Genomic DNA, 20,932 nt, shown 5'->3' on the forward strand with positions numbered 1-20,932 from the left:
TTTCATAACATAACTCTAAAATTGCAATCTAACATTTCTGTTGTACCCTAAATTATATTCAGAGCCATAAACTAAATCATAGAACCAAAGACTTTCAGATTAGGAAGGGATTTCAAAAGTTGAACAATACCACCCATAACTGAAGAGAAATCAGCCCAAAGACCTCACCAAGAGATCATCCAGCTTTCATTTATATATTTCTAGTAAGGGAAAATCCTTTTCTACTTGTTGAATACTCTCAAAGTTAAAAAATATGTTTTAATTTCAGTGATGATTGCTTCTGTTTTTGCCACTGGGGCTAAGTGTTATAAGTATATATAAGTGTATAACACTAATGTTATAATTCCAACATGATATTTTCCCATACCACTTGATAAGTGGCAAATTAATAAATGTTTATTGGGATTCTAAATCATGATTAGGTCAGTATATGTGACAGGAATATTCAATTAACTGTTTTAAGGATTAGAGTAACTTTTTAGCTTTGAAAGGACCTTGTAGTAACCCTAGATATTTTCTCACTTGTCCTTTATAAAAGGAAGTTAATCAAGTTCAACTATATTTGACCAGCCTTGAGTATTCCACATTTTTTCATCACTTCTACATTTACAGGCACCAGGAAGTTTTCCTTTTTAAAGACCAATTTGACTAAAACATATCAACATAATTTGTCTCTTAGTCATGTTGTCTAAAATATAATAGCACAATTTCACAAACTACCAAACTTAACCAATTCCTTAGATTGCAATGATACTGGTTAAATGGACCTTTATATAAATTTTAATATTTTCCTTAGTTACAGGATGGAAAGATCCTCCATCTCTCTACTGTGTGTGTGTGAGTGTGTGTGTGTGTGAGTGTGTGTGTGTGTGTGTGTGTGTGTGTGTGTGTGTGTGTGTGTAGCAGCAAAATGCTGGTGATATGTGATTGTGATGGAATACTATTGTGCTATAAGAAATAAAAACCAGTTAAAAAGAAATGTATATGATTTGGACCTTACAGATAACATCCATTAAGAGCTTCTTTATTCATTATATATAGCTTAAATATATAACCCATAGTTTTATATATATGTAAAACTTTTATATATTTATATATATAAACAGTGTATATATAATCTATTTAGTCAATTAGTTGTTTTTTTTTTATTATTTTCTAGGTAGAACTGAAATAATAAAATTTTAGAAGTAAAAGGAGTCTTATTGTTGTTGTTTAGTCATTTTCAGTTGTGACCCATTCTTTGTGACCCCATTTGGACTTCTCTTGATAAAGATAATGGAATTGTTAAACATCAATTCTCCAGATAATTTTACTAATTCAGAATCTTAGGCAAATAGAGTTGTGACTTGGCCAGGATGACACATATGTGTGAGGCTAGATTTGAACTCAAGAAGATGACTCTTCTTGATTCAGAACCTGATACTCCTGATCTACTGCCTGATCTACTGCCCAACTTAGCTACCTGAAAGGAGCCTTAAAATCATCTAATTAAGTCATTTAACATTATAAATTACAGACTCTATTTCTATCTTATTTAAGAACATATAATGAATAAGTAGGAAAGAAAGGTTTTAAACATGTCTTCTTTTTCCTATGCTCTATTTGCTTTAATAGATTCATCTTATTGGAATTTGGAATTTGTGATAGTTCCATACAAATATATTGAAGTGGAATATATATTATCCATGAAAAAAATTAATGAACAAATAAATATTATTAAGTTTTGGATGAATAATATTTCATTTAAACAAAATTGCTATTTAGGTTTTTCTTTCAAATAGAGCATAGGAAAAAGAAGCAAGGGAACCAAAGCTGTTAAAATCTCCAGAGTAAAACAGAATTACCATTTAACTTTTTTTTATCCTATTGCCACTCAAAAAAGAAAGAAAGAAAAGAAAGTCTTAAATCACCCTGAGAAGGGGAAAGGCTTTGTCAATCATGTCCAATATAGTAACATTGTCATGCTGCTCTGAAATCCGAATTATCTTGTTATATTTTGCTATGCTTTCTGCAATTCTTCACACACTTATTTGTCATAAAAAGAAGATTAAATCTTAAAAAAAAATCAGCATTGATCTTATAAAGACAGAAATATCACTTGTCTCTCTAATTACATTTAGTTGTTTATATAAAGCAACATCAAAAGCAATAATAAAGAAATTTCAGAAGACAAACTTGTTAGATTACTATTATTAGAATGTGACTAATTTAGAAAAATAATATAGAGAAATGGAGAAGAAAAAGCAATCATTATTTTATTGAAAGAAAACTTATTAAATGTAAAAAGATCTAGTTAAATAAACATCAAAAGGTTAGTTTCAAATATATGTTACATTCACACTTCCAAAAAACAAGTTTTATTGATCTTATTGATATTTTATATTGAGTTTATAATAAATTATTTGCATTTAGAGAAACTTTTTTTAAAATTTTTGTTTAGCTTTCTTGGGTTTCCTAGCAATGTCAAACTATAGATAAAATAAATCATTCCCATTTTTCCCTTTTAAATATCCCTAAAATTCTGGTTCAAAATTTGAAATTGTATTACATTAACTTTTAATTTTTTTTTTTCAATTCAAGATTTTTTAACCTAATCCAGATTTTCCTTTTACTCATTAGTCTAAATTATTACAATTTTGCTTCCTATATTCAGGAAAATAAGAAAAAAATTTAAAAATCAGAAGGAACACAAGAACGGCTTGGAATAAAAACTTTTTTGTTTTACTTTAATAATGACATTACATTTCTAATAGTACTTGCAAAATGCTTTAAACATTTAATTTTATGTTTAGTAAAATGTTAGTATTTAATAGGTAATAAGAGCTTCAAAAATATTTATAGTATAATGGGTTAGAAAGATCATTTGGGAAGGGAATTCAGCAGATCTGACATTTACTTCCAATTTTGTCACAAATGAGACTTTGGGAAAAGTACTTATCCTCTCAGAGCCTCATCTCCTCAGATCTTAGAGCAAGCAGAAGATAGTAGTTGAAATGCTAACATTTCAGTTAAGACTATGTCTGCCTGTCTTTGCCCCTCATAATCTGTTTCATAAGTAAGTGACCCAATGTCTCAGAGCTTTAGTTTCCTCATTTTACATGTTAATGAGTGTATATTTATTACCTATTCCACAGATTTGTTGAGAGAAGGAAAACCACTTTGCTGACCTTAAAACATCACACAAAAATGAGTTTTTAGTATCTTTAAAATAAAACATTTGAACAAAAAGCTCTCTAAGATCTCTTTTGATTCTTCAACACTACAGATAAAATTCAATACCATTACTGTGTCTATAAGAGAAACAAAAACAAACCCAAAACAGATGCCTGATTTTAAAGAACTTAAAAAAAATTCCATATCTCCTTTATAGTTTCCTTAGGATTAGAATCGTTAAGAAACTTTGAGGTGATTGCTTCATTAATTGAGAAAGAAAGCTATTAAATACTATAAAACCAGGAGTGTGCTGGTAAATATTTAAAAATTGGTTTTACAGATACATACGCACATGCATGATACATATAAATATAACACACATATGTGTGTACATGTGCATATATATACAAGTTTATTTTGTGTTATTATCATTCTCTTCATTACTTTTTTAAGTCTTGGAATTAACAAAACTATAAATCAAGACGTAATTTATTTATTTCTAAGGTATGAATCTTTACACTAAAAATTTAGCAAAGAACTTTCATAAGCCAGTTTGAGTTGGATTCAGCACAAATTTGCAAAGGATCCCTTGCCAAAATAGAACTGAAGCAGGTTCTACCCAGTTAGTGTCTGTGACTACCAAATATACAATTGAATCAATTCAAGAAAAACTCCTCTAAAACTAAGGAGCACTTTATACAACAGCAAACCAGAGATAACAAAGAAAAGGAGAATGGAACCAAACCTCTATATTCACTATTGAGTTGCAACTTCAAGGCTAATTCTTCCTTTATTTTTCCATAAACTGATTCGTTGCTTGATCCTTTGTAAATACGAATGTTCTTTCCTCTTAGCTTCTCATCTCTGCTTTTTTTTTGGCAGATCACATTCTTCATATATAGGAAATTATCTTCTTTTGGCCCTCTATCTCTCTACCTAGGCCAGGATTACCAAATACTTAAGAGCAATAAGTAACTAACATGTAGGGCAAATCCAAAACACAGTCACACACCTGTAAATTCTGAAAGGGTGAAATCCAGGTAATATTTATAATGGTATGAAAGCCACAGCTGTAGAAGGGGCTTAATTTCCAAAGCTGAAGTGGAAAAAGAAACATGAAGAACAGTATTAGTAACTCAGTAAGAAACAAACCCCATGTACATATATAAAATATTACATAGCAATGTGCTTATCTTGTTTCAATAATTTGAGAAAAACTCAGAGAAAAGAGGATAGGTTATCATTTATATAGTTTCCCTATGACCAAAATTTTCTTAATTGCTGACAAGATCTTTTGTCCCTATTCTGATTTGTCAATAGAAAAAATAAAGGGATTATGTACATACTGAATGGACATCAAGATTCATGTAAAATTATCACTGTTTGTGTAACATATATTCTCTGCAGGAGAAAATGCAGAGCAGATTCATGAAGAGAAAAGGCACACTATATCCCTAAGGGACTTCTTGGTGAATTGAGTCTTCCTAAATTCAGAGCAACATTTGGCATTGAACTTTTTTCAAATTTAAAACCAATAACAATTTAAACCAATTAGGGAGTTTCTAAGTAACTGTCTTTTTTAAAGCTCCTCACCTTCAGCTATGGGTCTAAATGAAATGCTTACATTTGTGATATATACCTGGATCATATACCCTCCATACCTGTTAAAAAGCTTATATATTCTATAAAAGTTTAGCTCAGGGATCCCTACATTCTTCCTTGATGCACTCAGCTAAAAATAAGCTTCCAATCCTGAGGTTTCTTGTAATATATTATATTTAGTATAAAAATTTACATCTCAGAAATAAGTACATTAGGCCTTGATTTATTGTTTTGTTAATTCCAGGATTTAAAACAGTAATGGAGAAAAGGATAAAGATGTAAAGTAAACTTAAAGATATGTCATACACACATGTACATATTATGTATATATGTGCATGTGTAACCACAAATGTATATGTATAAATGTATATGTGTATGCATTTGGAAAACCAGTTATTAAATATTTACCAGCACACTCTGGATTCTGTGGTATTTAACAGATTTCTTTCCCAATTAAGGAATCACTTACCTCAAAGTTCCTTAACATTTCTGATCCTAAAGAAGCAGAGAAAGAATTTTTTTTTAAGTTCTTTAAAATAGGGCTTATGTTTTGGGTCTGTGGTTGTCTTTCTTATGGACCTAGTAAAAATACTGAATGAGTGCTAGGCATAGAACATAGATTCATAGAATCTATGGTATTGAAGAATCAAAAGAGATCTTAGAGAGTTTTTTTTCTAAGTTTTTTTCTTTTTTTTTCTTTTCTTTTTTTTTTTTTTTGTTTTTCTTATCTTCTATTAAGCCTAAATATAGAAAGCAAAATTGCAATCATTTAGACTGAGTTTAAAGAAATCTGGATTAGTTTAAAAAATCTTAAATTGGAAATTTTAAAAAGTAAATTTAATATAATTTCAAATACTAAAAAAGAAAATTAATGGAAAGAGGCAAATAAATGAATGTCAGATTTTTTGAATGAGATTTTAAGAATGTGTAAAAGGGATAAATAGGAATAATTTATTATATGTATAGTTTGCCGTTGCTAGGAATCCCAAGAAAGCTAGACAACAATTAAAAAAGTTTCCTCTAAATGTAAATAATCATTATAAGCTCAATATAAAAGATCAATAAGATCAATCAAACTTGGATATTTGGAAGTGCAGACATAGAGATTTAAGATCAACCTTTTGATTTTTATCTAACTATATCTTTTTACATTTAATAGAGTTTTTTCAATAAAGTATTGAATGATTTTGTTTCTCCATTTCTCCATAATTTTTCTAAGTTATTCACATTTGATTTGTCTTCTGAAATTTCCTTATTATTATTTTTGATGTTGCCTTTCCTTTGTATTACAGCTAGTTGGCAGTTGACAAGGATGACTGAACCATTTTCTATAAAAGTACCTTTCTGAATAATAATTTCAGTTGGTTAGGCTAAAAACAGGACCTGTGGTCTAGGAGTGCAATCAGTTCAAGGATTCCTGCTGTTGCTCTCTGGTCAACAATTGATGGTGATAGTGATAAGAAAAATAGGTGCCTTCTTCACAAAGATTTGGCCCCTCAATTGTGCCTCAAGGTCTAAGAAGGAAGCAGATTTAGTGGCATGAGGAACCATAGACATATATATACACACACCAACAAATAAACATATATATATATATATATATATATATACATATATACATATATATACACATATTTATCTCTACATATACATATATACATAAACATATATCTAAAACTATCATATAATGTAGATTTCTCTCTTGACTGAATTTTTTAAAGTTTGATTTGTTGAAGATAAATGATTATTACCTCTATTTGCTTTTTCCTAATAAATTCTACTCTTTATCGGTTATTATGTTAATGTATATCACATTTCTTTTCCCTACTAACTTTTCTACTTTATTTGTACTGTTCACTTTTCTTATTTTCTCTCCCACCTTTTCCTCCATCTTTATTCCATTCCTATTAAGCTACATACCTTATCCCACTTCCATTAATGTAAACATACTTCTCTATGCCATCTTTTCCTATGTCCATCTCTCTTTATCTCTTTATATTTTTCCCATTAATCTGTATGCCTTGTCACATTTCATCATTAATCTACACACTCTTCTATACCTATACTTTATCCTGCTCCCTCCCCCATTATTTCTTTTTTTTTATTAAATTTTTTTTAAATTTACAAAATGTATGCATGGGTAATTTTTCAACAGTGACCCTTACAAAGCCTTTTGTTTCAAATTATTTTCTCCTTCCTCCCACCTCCTCCCCTAGATGGCAGATAGTCCAATACGTGTTAAATGTGTTAAAATGTTAAATTTAATATTATATAGATATAGATATAGATATTTATACAGTTATCTTGTTGCACAAAAAAAATAGATTAACAATGAAAAAATAACTGGGAAAGAAAACAAAATGCAAGCAAACAGAAACAGTGAGAATGCTATGTTGTGATCCACATTCAGCTCCCACTGTCTTCTCTCTGGGTATGTGTAGATGGCTCTCTTCATCACTGAACATTGGAATTGGTTTGAATCATTTCATTGTTGAAGAGAGCAATTAGAATTCATCATTGTATAGTCTTGTTGCTGCATTGTGTAATGATCTCCTGGTTCTGCTCATTTCACTTAGCATCAGTTCTTCTAAGACTCTCCCAGTCCCTCTGAAATCATTCTGCAGGCCATTTCTTATAGAACAATAATATTCCATAACTTATTCAGCCATTCTCCAATTGATGGGCATCCATTCAGTTTCCAGTTTCTAGCCACTACAAAAAAGGCTATGAGGGCAGCTAGTTGGTGCAATGGATAGAGTACCAATCCTGAAGTCAGGAGGACCTGAGTTCAAGTCTGGGCTCAGACACTTAACACTTTCTAGCTGTGTGTCCCCAGGCAAGTCACTTGTCTCTAATTGCCTCAGCAAAATATACATATATACACACACACACAAACATATAACATAGATCTTCTTTGCTTCTTTGTGTGATGTAATTCCCTTATTTTACTTCCTTTTTCCTCTTTTTCCAGTATGATCCCCTTTCCCTCTCTAGTTTCTTTTTCATATTATCATAATAAAATCTAATTATATCCACATTCTCTAAGTATACTCATAACAGAAATATAGCTCTCAAAAGTTCTTTCCTTTTTATCTTTTTATGTTTCTCTTGAGTTCTGTGTTTGCAGATCAAAATTTTTGTTTAATTCTGATACTTTCATTAGAAATAGGTGAAATTCACCTATATCATTGAATATCCATCTTCTTCCATGTAAGATAATAATCATTTTAGCTTGATAGCTTATTCTTGGCTGTATTCTAAGTTCCTTTGCTTTTTGGAATATCAGATCCCAGGCCCTTTGAGCCTGTTAGGTGGAAGCTGCTAGAGTTCTCAATATTTGAATTGTTTCTTTCTTGCTTCTTGCAATATCTTTTCCCTGGTGTGATAGTTCTGAAATTTAAGTATGATATTCCTTGAGGATTTAATTTTGAGATCTCCTTGAGGAGTTGATTGGTAAATTCTTTCAATGGCTATTTTACCTTCTGATTCTAAGATATCAAGGCAGTTTTCCTTTATGATTTCCTGTCTATGTTTTGTTGTTGTTGTTGTTGTTGTTGTTGTTGTTGTTGTTGTTGTTGTTTTGTTGTTTTTTATCATGGCTTTCAGGAAGTCCAATAGTCCTTAGATTGTCCCTCCTAGATCTATTTTCCAGGTCAGTTGTTTTTCCTAGGAGGTATTTCATATTATCTTTTTTTCATTTTTTTGTTTTTATTTGATCGATTCTAGAGTCATTCATTTCCATTTGTTCAATTCTAATTTTTAGTGTATTATTTTCTTCAGTTACCTTTTTAAGCTTCTTTTGTATTGGCCAATCAAATTGTTTTGTTCATTGCATTTTTTTTCCATTTCACAAATTTTGTTTTTCAGTGAATTGGTGTCTTTTTTATATCTCTTTTGTAAGGCATTAAATTCTTTTTCCATTCTTTCTTGCAATAATCTCATTCCCTTTCCCCATTTTCTTTTAATTCTCTTTTAAGATCCTTTATGCAATCTTTCAAGAAATCCTTGTGAAATGGGGACCAGCTCATACCTCCCTTTGTGGCTTCATCTGGAGTTGCTTTGCTTTTAGAAACCTCAGGATTTGAGGTCTGTTCTTCTCTCTCTCCATAGAAGCTGTCTATGGTGAGAGTTCTTTCTGGTTTTTTACTCATTCTTTAAAGTCTTGAGATCTGTTCAATGCAAAAGAATAACAGCTGCTTTACTTTGCCCTGGAGCTGTTCTGCTGATTGATTTCTGGTTCTTGATAATTGTGACTAGGTTTGTTCTTCTGGGGCTCAGTGCTTTACAATTTGCCTTTTGTAGAAAATCTGCCAAAGTATATGCTTGCAACTAGGACAGAGTTGTCTAAGAGGCTGGCAGAAGATCCCAAGGTATGTGGAAGCTGCAATGTTCTGACTCCCCACCCTAGGTCCTTGCCCTAGTCTCCCTGTGCTGCAGTCTGGGAGCAGAAGACTGCCCCCCTGCCCATTTGCAACAGATCTGTTCTGAAGTTCTTCCAAGGTATCTTTTTTCTGGGAATATGTTATACTCTAAATATTTGTGGGATCTTTGACTCCAAAACCAGTTTAGAGGCTTAATCTGCTGTTGGTTTGAGAGACAGTCAGAGGAGGTCACAGAAAGTCATGTCTGCTCTCTGCTATCTTGACTGCATCTCAAAAATATTTATTTAAAAATCAAATATATGTATACATTATGATAAAGCTGGCACTACATATCATATAATCAATTGAGATAGCTCTGATCTAAGTGTCATGGGAATGTTCACTCTAAACATTCTATTTTTCAAGCTCTTTGTCTTTTCCATAGAATTACAAAGAAAAAAAAATCTCCAAAAACATGGGTCAAAGACCAAAATGTATTGAAAGAAAGAAACCAGATGGTGTGATAAAAATAAAATCAGATAGGAAATTAGGTCTTGAACTACTATACTAACTCATTATGCAACATGTGTGGATAGAAATTCAAAGCAAGAAAATCTGCACTCAAATTTTGACTCTTACCTCTTATTAGTTGTTCAATTGTAGGCACATTCTTTCATGTCATGGTCTCAATTTCTTTTTTTATGGTCCTTTTCATTTTCCTTTTTTTAATCACATATATTCAGAATGCTATAGAGAAATCTTTTATGGGTATTTGCCCCCTTAGTAACAGGCTTTAAAACCAAGCCCACTTAATCAACTCTACAATTTGAATATAAAGCTTAAAAACTTAAGAGATCTATAGAATAATTTCATTCTGACTAATCCATATTCGATTAGTCCTCTCTTGTCGGTGCCAAGGACAACGTAAGGAAATGAAGGGCAAAGATGAAATTGAATTATGTAGGATAAAAGAAAAACTGACAAACTGTTAAATAGAAATCTATTTTCATTGGAGAATAAATAGAAGTTTGGAAACTCTATCATATGAAGAACAATTAAAGAAATGCTGGATATTTTTAACCATAGGAGAAAAGAAAACTTGGTGCAAGAATGAATAATTGTAGAACTGAACTGTGAAGAAGGAATTTGACTAATTCTGTTTAGATCCTAGCATGGAGAACTGGAACCAAGTGACACAACTTAGAGAAAGTTTTAGGGAGGCAAATTTCAATGCAATATAAATATAAACTTCTTATTAATTAGGGTGGAGAAAATACAATTTTGATACCTTGTGAGATAGTTGGCTTCTCATCTCAGAAAGCATTTGAATAAAATAAATAAAATGACAAAATCACAGCATCCAAAGTTGGACAACTAATGTGGGTTAGTCTCATGCCACAATATCAGACTGTATAAATACTCTAATCTATTGATGTATCCTCATCCAAAGATTTAAAAAATCCCAAAATCAAGAAACATATCAGAGAAATTCCATTATTCCAAAAAGACAATATTAAATATGTGAATATAATACAGATATACAGAACACAAATAAAAAGAAATGAATTGTTGATTTTTACTGTAAATTTAATCTATTTATTATGAGTTAAACAGATATTTGCCTTTGATCACATATTGTCACATATTTTGATCACAATATATAGCAATAAAAATTATTTTTACATGAAATAATTCATTGTAGAGATCAGGAGAATGTCCACTATAAGCACTTTAAAGTCTTCATCCAGCAGAACTGGTGGATAAGAACAATTTGTTCCAACAACTATAAAGGGAACTGAAGCAGATGACTTATGTTGCTATGGTCCACTGCATTTCAGTCCATTTGCCAGTTGCATCATCTTTTGCCCTGCCACTGATATTAATGACTCTATAAAAAAAGAGTAGGTCTGACAACTGGTCCATTTAAATCCAATTTATAGGCAAGTTAAGATATCATCCCATGATGTTATTGATGCTCTTTGAAACAGCAATAGTTGTACAGCAAAATAGAGTAGTTCCTGAAACCATGAAATCATCAATTTGAAAAACAACTGTAGAGATGATCAGAGTATTACTAGTCAGGAAAATATCTCTAGATAATCCCTGATATAGGAGTTTTATTCTATGTAATGTTTTACTGATATAGAAATCTCTCCTCTAACAATCCAAATTGACAATATTTGAGATTAGCAATTACTCTTTGATTTATGAACTTAGAAAATTTCCAGGATATGTGACATATTATGAGTCACACAGCCAATATGTGTCTAAGAAAAGACTTGAACTAAGGTCTTCATTATTGAAGTCAGCTCTCTATTGACTATACCAAAACTTCTTACACTATGGGTCACTACTCCATATGGAGTCAAATAACTGAATGTAGGGGTCATGAAAAATCTGACAAGAGTAAAAGATTTCTGATTGCAATGACTAAAAATTAATTCAAGATAAAAAGCATAATGAATTCCAGGTGTTGCTAGCAGCATTTGCCTCTGTTGCATTGTACAACTTCACTTAAAAATTCTGAATATACAACATGCGCACTTTGCAATGTCATGCACAAATGCTAGCAGAAATGCCTCATCTCAAATTTGAGATTGGGTTACATAAAATGTCTTAGACAAAAAGGGATTTCAAGTGGAAAAAGTTTTAGAAGCCCAGTGCTAGTACATGTTTCCATTCTTGTAAAATATTCATGTATAGAGTTCTGAAAAGGTTTTTAGAGACAACTCTTTCTCATAGAATTTTCAAATAAAAAGAGAAAGTAATTGAATCTTTTGTGATTGACAAGATAATCCTACTCCTGAGGACAAATAATTGCCCACATGGGTCCTCTGAATTAATCAAGATAGACAGTCTATGAATTTACATACAAGTATATATGATAACAAAATGTTTCCTTTCCCTTTTAAAGTGTATTTTCTCTTACAAATTTGAATCTCACTTAAGAAATTATAGAAATTTATATCTTAAAATCATAGCTAAAATAGAATTGTCTAACCCAAAGACATCAACAACACTTGATTTTGTGTTTCTAATTCAACAATTGCAGCAGGACCCAATGTGACTTTTAACCATGGAAATAATCTTCTTATCAATGTGAAGAACATTAAAATGTAGACTGCTACCTTACCATCTTAGGTCCCGGGAATGTTGTCATCCACATGTTACCTAGTGATCAGCTTAAGCACTAAATATACTCTTTCACTCAAAATAATTTGCAAAATTTTTCTAGAACTCCCTAGGTGGTTTCTCATGGCAACTTTCATCTCTCTGTTCCTGAATGTATATAGAGAAGGATTTAGAATAGGAGTTTGATAACAAAATCAATAATAAAAAGAAATCTATTCACTGGCATTTTAGGGAATTAACATATATATAGGCAAATATACATACATACATACATATATATATATATTTATATGAGATGACTAATAGGAATAAGGTGCCCATAGAAACCACCATTAGCAGTGACCATGAACTCCAACATGTAGTATCAGCACAGGCCAGTCTGATGAATCAAGAAAGATCACATTAAAAACTGTCAATTTCATTAGGGCCACAGAAAGGCAAATTTACCACAAAAAAACATCTGTTCGAGGCTAGTTGCCTAATAAACCAATAGGAATAAAATATACCTACTTGGATTCAAAATGGTCAAGTAGTGAAGAGGCTTACATATGGCAATATATCTGTCAAAGGCCATGGAAATGAGCAGCACCATCTCAGTTCCTCCAAAGAGATGAATGAAGAATATCTGGATAAGACAACCTGGAAATGATAGGGCTTTGTACTCATAAAAAAGGTCATAAATCATCTTAGGAACAGCAACAGAAGAAATGCACACATCTATGAGAGAGAGGTTAGCCAACAGAAAATACATGGGCGAATATAAGTGAGGATCAGAGATGACTGAGCACAATGAATAAGTTTCCCAGCACAATGACCACATGGAACACAAAGGAGAATACCAGGATGAAAAACTGCACAGCCCATGAACTAGAGGTCCCCAGGAACACAAATCCATATGCCATGGAATGATTCACTTCATTCACTGGACTGAATATTATATTACCTGAAAAAAAAAAAGAAATTGAGAAAATGAGAACTGATGCACTCACTATATGTGTCATATTTTTAACTTCTAATATTAAAAAGGCTTGATGTTTCAAGGAGCTTTTAAATATCTTTAAATGTCTTTTAATCATTTATAAATTTAAAGATATGTCTTTTACTTATAAAAGATAAATCACATGAAAAAAGTGAATTCAATCAATTCTGTATTTAGAAATTGGGGCATTCCTAAAGAATTTTGACAATTACTTTTCCTTTGAGACTTCAAGAGTGATTATCTTATAGTCACTTAACCCAAAGTCTTATGAAATTTTATCCTATCACCTGAAACGGTTCTTTTCCCTACATGTGATTCAAAGATGCCTTCTTTCTTCTTGTTGTTCAGCCATTTAATTGTATCCAATTCTTCATGACTCAGACACTTGTCCAGGTGGTTTTCTTGGAAAAGATGACAGAGTAGTATACTATTTTCTTCTCCAGTGTATCCTCGTTTTATAAATGAGTAAATGAAATAAATAGAGAATAAGTGACTTGCCAAGGATCACATAGCTAGTATCTGAAACAGGATTTGAACTAAGATATTACTGACTGCAGGCATGGTGCTCTATCCACTGCACCACCTAATTTTTACCTAGTTCTCCATTTTCACCACTTCCCATGCTCCCCATTAACTAGATGAAGGAACCACATGGGGCAGGTTTTCCAGAGGAGGAGTAAAGCTAAATGACATCTTCAGAAGAAGTAATCCTTGTGTAGGAGTATCATTTATGCTGATAGTGTGGTCATGTCATAACCACGAAAACATTAGAAAAGGGTATAGATTCCAAGGATAAAGGAGGAAGCAGAGCCAGACATGACTCTTCAAGTAATAATTAGTTAATGCTATATCCACAAATAAATAGGTGAAGATACAGTTTAAATGCAGCTAAGTATAGCCCCCAAAAAGAAAAAACAAAACTTGTAAACTGTTAAGTGACACAGGAAATGATACTTTATTAATATGAAAATGAGTGAGCAAACTATCAGAACTACTCTAGTTATATAGGAAGTTCCCAAAAAGGAACCCACCAGTGAAACAACTATTACCTTAGATATTTATCTATCTTTTTATTAGCTCTTAGAACCACATCCTCAGAAACATGTCTAAACCAACAGCCAATACTATCCCTACATCAGACAAACTCAAAGTGTAGTCCAAAATGTTTTCACTTTTCTTTCAAGATACCACAGGGTGTACCAAACTGAAAACAAGGATCTTTTGATATCACCCATCCCTCAAAATATTCTGTATGAATGTGAACTCCTAAATTCTTTTGTCCTTGTTTGTTGCAGATAAAGGTTTAATAATCAGTTTTCACAAAAATGTAGGCAGGACATCCTTTTAAATCTAATCCTCATTGTTAACATTTTCTCCATTACATTCTGAAAATTAGGCAATTCACAAAACAATATATAAAGCCCTAATTTTTAGTACTTGCTATTTTCTAATGTGTAGATAGACTGAAAATGTAATAACTTCTTATCAATCTCTACTGACTTCAACACATCACTGCCCCCAACCATTAGGTATTTTTAACAAATTAAATAGTTCTGACAAATACCAAAATCTTTTCTGTGATTTCCATGTATGTCATTTGAAAATGATGTTTTATTTCATTCAATATCATTAATTTTTAATTTGTAGAAAGTAGTTTTTGATAAATAAGGTACTAGTGAATTTTCTTACCCTTTGCCTTTTTTTCCTGCTAGCCCCTTCATGAATCACACTTTTCACTCATACTGATTTACTCAGTTTCCCAGACTTGCTTCATTCTAATTATTCAAACTATCCTCCTTGCCTGAACTTCTTCTTCCTTGTTTTCTTCCTGTCTAAATCCTAATATATATTAAAAACTGCCTCAAATCCTCCAGTGAATCCTTCTCTGATAAAAATCAGATTTCAGTGAATTCTCAGTGAGTTGTCATAATGTTTGCTGTCTGAGCCACTGATCTGGTGCATCTAGCAAGCTTAGGCTATATTTATAGTTTCATGTGTTCATACTTGCTTTCCTAAAAATGTTGTAATATCTTTGAGATTGAGATCATGCCTCCTTCATTGTCTCATTTATCAGTCTTTTTCATTTTGACTTGCTGCAGTAAATGTATAATAAATATTAATAGACAATATCTTTAGAAAGCAATTGATAGGAAAAAAACAAAGTAGAAAGGGAAAATGCAAGTAATGGAGAAAATGAGAAAATAAGAGGAAAGTAAAGGAAAAAATGCAGAAAGAGGACTGATAGAATAAAGAGAGGAGATATTTTATTACCAAAGGAGATGATATTTATGAAGTAGCAATCATAATGCTATGATAATGTCCATAGGTACTTAAATGCTCATCTCCTTCCCTTTAAATTATTGTTTAAAACTGAAACACAGACTGAATATAGAACTCTGATAAAATTGAAAGATTTATTAAGAGAATCTTTTCATTCCTCATTGCTGATCTTGGCTGATAAGGATAATTGATATCTTTATAATGAGGTACCAATCCATATGTGTTAGCAATCCAGGATAACCATCTAAATGGAATTGATATCATAATAAAACACAAGAAAGGTTTTTGGTTTACTAGGGACAATGCATTTAACAAATCTCTCATCTTCTGCCCAAGAATGACTACTTTAGAATATAGATTCCATTTATCCTGTGCAAGATCTTCTACCTTAAATCACTTTCTTGTTTTAAGTCTGACTTTACCAGTCATGGTCTGGGAACTTTTAGCAGTAAATGCAATATGACTAAATCTCAAGTTTAGAGGGATCCTCAACATCTACCTAGGTCAATTCACATCAACACAAGAATCTTTTTGTCAACATTCTCTCAAGTTTTTAATGCAACTACCAATTAAGTAATCCCATAGATGAAGACTATTATTTTTAGGGTATCACATTCTACTTTGGAGCAACTTTATTAGGAGGTTTTCCCCAAGAACTGGTAAATATCTGATTCTCCATAAAATTAATCCACTCTTCTCAATTCTGACATCTGAGACTAATTTTCTATATCTGACAACTCTATAAATATCTGAAGACTTCTATCAAGTCTTTTTCTTTTACAGACTAGAATTTATCTCTTTCTTTAACTGGCTTTCACATCATAACATTTTAAGATCCCTTATCATCCTAGATGTCTTCCACTAGATAATCGCTAGCTCATCAAAATCCATGCTAGAATTTGTCACTCAAATCTGGACATTACATTTCAAATATATTTTAACTGGGAAAAAAGATCATCATCATTCTCATCCAGGACCTTATATTTCTCCTAATTAAAATAGCTAGCTTTTTTGGTAGTTCTGTTACACAATTATTTCCTATTTAGTTAACCATCCACTAAAGCTTTGTGAACATTTTTTAACAGAATTTGTTGTCTAGGCACAAGCTTTCCTTATTTTATCCATTCTTAAAATTTTCAGTCAAATTCAAACTCCAAATATAAAACTTAATATGTATCCCTAATTAATTATATTTTATAATATTTGGACCATCATTTTAGCCTATTGATACTTTTTTGGATCCCATAAATATATTTCAATATGTTAAAAGTTACTCCTAATTTTGTGCTCTCTGTAAATTTGATAATTATGGAAGAAAGTTTCAGCAAAAAGTTTCCAGAGTTAGCATTCAGAAAACTTGAGTTTGAATTACATCTCTTTCTGATATAGTGGTATGTATCTATCTAGAATTAGTGTTCTGGTGTATTTTACCTATATCATTACCTCCTTTCAAATATTATTTCCCAATTAATCCCAGAACTATAGGTTACTCTTGTAAGTCTCTATTTTTTATTGTCACAAATGGTTCTGCCTCTGGCTCTTTCTCCAGGCCATGTATTCCTCTTTGTAAGTCATTTTAGGCTAAACTATGCCCATATATATACATCAGTGTTTTATACCTTTAAATTAACTAATCAATAAATGAGATATAAAGTAGATACCAAATGGATATTTTACTTGCCTGTCTTGTCTCTTAGATAACGAAAAAATTACATAACTTCAGTGATAATACTTATTTCTGCCATCACTTAACAATTCTGCACTTAGTAATAATGACTATCCAGCCAGATATTGACACCACTATCTTGACAGCTAACTTCCATATAAGCAAGTGTACATACTTTTCCCCTGCATTCTCCTTTCCAGAAAATGAGATCCCTTTCCTAAGATCTGATTTTCCAAATTCTTCCTCCTCTTTTGGAAGATAATGATCCTTAGTAATTTACATGCTTCTACATTATTTTAAAAAAATACATTTGTCATTACTTTATTGATTCACCTCCTAGAAAAATGTTAAGTTTCAGTGTCACTTTTCTTTTTCTCAAACCACAGAGAAAACTGTTGAACTTTAAGTCTCAGGCAAAAATAAATCCAGAACAAATGTTACACATGTCTCCAGCCCAAACTTACCAAACAAGTATACAATACATTCTAATCATACACCTATCCCAAACTTATAAAGAGGCCTTACTCAGATTAATTTCTTGTTGGTTATGGGAGTTTGAAGTGGGTTGAGAATTGAATCTGTTTGGGGTATTCTGAAAATTACATGTGGTTACATACATTATGCTTTAAATAAAATATATTTTTTTATTTTCTTAGATTGTGATTAAAAGAGCAAAATCAACCAATCAGCCTTACTATTCTACAAATCTTTAGGGACAGAATGCAGGATACTATGAAATGCTGTAGGTCATAGAAATGGTAATCCACACTCATCCTTCTCTTTATCAGGGGGGTCCTGAGTTTCCTGGAACTTCCACACCTTCCTCAAAGCAAACAGTGCATTGTAAATATGTTTTGGAGTCACCATATGAAGTACATACAGTATTCTAATACAGACCTTTCAAATCCATAAAGAAATTATGTTGGAGCAGCTAGGTGGTGCAATAGATAGAGCATCAGCCTTGAAGTCAGGAGAACCTGAGTTCAAATATGGTCTCAGACACTTAAACCTTCCTAGATGTGTGATCCTGGGCAAGTCATTTTACCCCAAACTATCTCAGCACACAAATGAAAGAAAAATAAATTATGATGTAGTTTTCTTTCCATAAAATCTATTTTAAATTCCTCTGTCCTACTTATCTATTTTGTATGATAATAATAAAGTATATCAATGTTTTCACAGATTTCTGATGCATTTTTGAAGCTTAAAAACAATGCTTAGAAGAGGCTAAAAGGATTAAGTACAACTTCCACACTAACATCATGACTCAGTGACCAATTGATGCATCCCTAGATTCAGAATAGCCACAGTTGGGATTCTCACTGTCAGACAAACTTTATATTTTGTCAGAACTTTGCGATTAAACTTTGAAAATTTGGATCCATTCTATACAAGTACTACAAGGAGATCACTATTAAAAAAAACAGATTGCATCCTTATGCCCAAATATTTATAGCAATATTTTGTGACAGCAAAAACCCTGAAAACAATGAATTTCCATGAGACCAGCTCAAAGGCCTCATTGAGGAGAAAGTATGATATGGGACAGGCAGGTACTTCAATTATAAAGTCCATTGATTGATCTGAGAGCCAGGGTTTATATATATTTTTAAGCTAGTGTTGCAATAACATTAGAAATTTTTGATTTACTTTAGTATACTTTCCATTGTTACATCATAGTTAGACATTATCATTAAATAGTAATAACAATCTGTTTACCGCAAAATATTCATAAATTGTTTAGTGTGATGCCTTGTTCCTATTACATGCATTGAACACCAAAATTACATTGATTTTATATCAAACATGTTTTTCTGATGCTTATATATTCATATAAATGACTTTCAGATTTTGTCATATGAGTCAATCAGTCAACCTATTACAATCCAGATACTGTGGTAATTATTGGAAATACAACTAAAGAAAAAAAAAATTCCCTTCTTTCAAGGATTTTGGATTCTAATTAAGGAGACAGCAAATAATTATGTGCAAACAATATATAAAGAGAATAAACATAATAGAAGAGAAAAAATATCAAAGGGAAAAGCATTAAGGATAATCAGAAAAGGCTTTCTGCAAAGGATGGAATTTTAGTTGAGATTTGAAGGAAACTAGATAAGTTAGAAGGCAGAAATGATGTCATAGAGAATTTCTGGCATAAAGGACAACAATTGAAAATGCTCAGAATCAAAAGATGGAATGTCATATACAAGGAACAATATTGATAATGTAAGGAGAACTCATGCTTCATAAAGCACAAGTAGATTAGAAAAATAGAAAAGGGAAACATGATGGCAGGGGGAGAATGCTTCATAAGTACAATAGAGTATTTTCTATTTGATCCTAGAGGCAATTGATTGAATGGATTGGAAAGAATGTGATATGGTGGACTTGTAGGTTAAGATGATCAGTGTGACAGGTGAATGGAAGATGGACTAGACTGGAAATGTTATTGAATCAGGGATATTATGAGGTGACGAAAGTCTTCACCAAAGTGATGAATATGTCAGAAGAGAGAGAATTACAATGGCACATAATATTTTTAGAATTAAAAATAAAAAGGCTTAGCAATAATTGTGTCTGAGGTATGAGACCGAGTATGGGCTTAAGGATAACACCAAGATTACAATCTAGGTAACTAGGAGAAGAGTAGTATCCTCTTTAAAAACAACATATATATATATCTATATCTATATCTATATCTATATATATATATATATATATATATGTATATAGATATATATGTATATAGATATATTATATATATCTATATACATATATATATGTAAACTTAATTCACAAAAGAAAGATTTTAGTCCATGTAACTCATAAAGAATGAGACATGCCCTATCTACACTATCCATATAATATAACATTGAGAGCATCTCACTTTGTAGTAGTAAATAACTAGAACAAAAATAGATACTCATGGATTGGAAAATGGCAGAATAAGTTATTATATGTAAATATGATAAAATCGTATTGTGTCATAAGAAGCAATGCAGTTGAGGAATTGAGTAAAACAAAGATGTAAATAGAATGGAGTAGAATGCTGGAAATAAGCAGAACAAGTATCATAATGTACACACTGACTAAAATAATCAAATTTAAAGAATAGCAAATAATGCCAAACAATGAGTGATTATAAGGATTAGCTTGGATTCCAGAGAAAAATTGAGAAAATGTACCTCCGTCTTCTTGCTCATTTGGGGTTGCAGGACCTTACTAAGAATGTGACATGCATTGTAACATTGTCCAAGGTACTTTAGTACTTTTGTCTAAAAGTTTTTTTTTTCATTATTATATGGGAATTTTGATTGAATGGCATATGGCATAAGCAGAACTGATTTTAATATGAAAATGGTAGTCTTACACAAAGAAAATATTCTATTTTGAAAAAAACATGATCCAGAAATAAAACAGAGAATACAGAATATAAATGTTAGAAGAAAAGATGCTGGAGAATCAGGTACTATGTTAGAACACATTAACTTGGGAGTAGGGGTATAGATTCTAAACTTAGCTCTTTATTAATTCACTAGGCCACCAAAATAATTTGGAAAAACTGTGTTCATAGTGGGTTTTTAAACTTTTTAGCTATGTGACCTTACTTTCCTCACTTACTTTTCTTGGGATTCAATTTCCTAGCTATTCTTTTTCTTGTTATCTTATCATGCCCTCAGAATCCAAAACAACAAAAAATCTTCAAGAATGATCTCCCATCTAATCAACTCCCCAGGAAAAAATCCCCAGGGCCAG

At 31.6% G+C, this 20,932-nt stretch overlaps 1 pseudogene; it reads right to left on the reverse strand.

Annotated features, from left to right (window-relative positions):
* Positions 1 to 4,157: 4,157 nt before the first annotated feature.
* On the reverse strand, positions 4,158 to 13,150 carry LOC141552782 (olfactory receptor 4F17-like; annotated as a pseudogene).
* Between the last annotated feature and the right edge of the window lie 7,782 nt (positions 13,151 to 20,932).

The sequence above is a fragment of the Sminthopsis crassicaudata genome, chromosome 2, assembly GCF_048593235.1.
Source record: "Sminthopsis crassicaudata isolate SCR6 chromosome 2, ASM4859323v1, whole genome shotgun sequence".
Taxonomy (NCBI): Eukaryota; Metazoa; Chordata; class Mammalia; order Dasyuromorphia; family Dasyuridae; genus Sminthopsis; species Sminthopsis crassicaudata.